Source organism: Buceros rhinoceros, unplaced genomic scaffold, assembly GCF_000710305.1.
Source record: "Buceros rhinoceros silvestris isolate BGI_N320 unplaced genomic scaffold, ASM71030v1 scaffold24702, whole genome shotgun sequence".
Lineage (NCBI taxonomy): Eukaryota > Metazoa > Chordata > Aves > Bucerotiformes > Bucerotidae > Buceros > Buceros rhinoceros.
In genome coordinates, this window is record NW_010398667.1 from 11004 (window position 1) to 12703 (window position 1700).

The following is a 1700-nucleotide window of genomic DNA, read 5'->3' on the forward strand; positions in this document are numbered from 1 at the left end:
ACCCCGCGCCTCCACAAGCCCTGGCCTGCGGCGACCCCCCCTGCCACCAGGAACTGGGAAGTGACTGGTCCTGCCCCATTTGCAAAGGCAACAGCCCCAGCGCCGCGGGGTCAGAGCCGTGCTGGTTCAGCTGAGCACCGACCAAGCCCGCTTTTCCGGCTCTTGCCTTTTCCCTCTGTGCTTCCATTATTTTTCCATAGGAAGGACTCTGCGGGTTTCAGCTGCCGAAGCCTGGGCTCTGGGCTTGCCAAGGGGGGCCCCCACGCTGGCAGGGCCCCCAGCCTCCCGCGCAGCAGCCTCCCAGTGCTGTAAAGAGGTAATTTTCACTAGATTTCCACCGAGGTTTCGGCTTTGACTTACTACCTCCATTAGTGAGCAATAAACCACCTCCACGCAGCTGCGAGTCAGACCCAACCAGCCTTTAACATCCCAGCCGCTCGCACGCCTCAGCCCCAGGGACTGGGACGTCCCCCGGCAGCAACGCTCCGGTGGGGCAGCTCATCTCTTGGGATGGCTTTTGGTGATGGGCTCCATCACCGACCACGCTCGGTCTCCTCCTGCAGAGCGGCTCCCCTCAGGAAATCCAGTTTGGGGGGTTTCTTTGCAAAATGCTCATCCCAGCGCACCCAACATCTCTGTGACCATCTGAGGGATGGTCACCTCGCCTGGCTGCAAGCCCGTCTCTCCCACGGGTGATGCTGCAAAACCCACTGCGTGCACCGTGCGTCCTGGGGCAGGTCGAGCTGGCACTTGGCTTTGGGGTGCAAATACTCCCCTTTTTCAGGGGCTGTTCCAGGAGGGAGCGAGTTCAACCCTCTCCTGCAAAAAACCCAGGCTACATCTCCTCCGACGTGTTTCATTTTCCATTGCGCTGCAGACCCCGGGGCCCTGAACAGTTTTCTGCCATTAAATTATTTCACGCGTTCCATTTATTTGCGAGCATTTGCCAAAGACCTTTTAAGCTTTAAATTTTTCAGCCCACCCCCCCCCAGCCAAATGATCAAATCTGCCGTAACATTTACTTCCCTTCTCTGCCTGGAATGGCATTTTTTCCCCCTTTTTTCTTCTTGGGTATAATTTAAGGGTTGAAAGAGCCTGGAGGGAATTAGCTGTAAATTCTTCCTAAGACAAATAAATTCAGCCCTCTAAGTTTCTACGTTTTTCAAACTGTTGAGAGACGTTTTGGGTTTGTTTTACTTGAAATAATGATCGTGGCATATCTGACCCTCGGGCTGCGGCCGGCTCTAACCAAATAAATAGCTTTTATTAATTAAGGTTTATCCTTAACAAATAAAACCCCAATTTGATCTCGGCCGTCTGAATTAGCAAAAATAAACAACGGGTTCTCCGGGCACTTGATGTGGATTTAACAAATTAACGCTGGGCCTTCATCAGGGAAGCCGCAGGGTGGTGGAGGCCTTTTACAGCCAAGAAATCCTTTGGAAAAACAATGTCTTTCGTTTCTCCCATGGTCTCTCTCGGTAAACATGTGGACTCCCTTCATCCCTTTATACACTCGGGGGAAGCGAGGGGAGCTCCGGCGATGACGTCCGACCAAGTTTCATGTGCAATTGTTTAACTTGTTCCTCTAACTCATGCGACGGGGAGGAAGCGTTTCCCTTCGGATCGCACCGCAGCAAAGCGCTGGGGTCTGGGAATTGCCTCTCCACGGTGTCCTTTTTATCCCATAACCTTCAGCT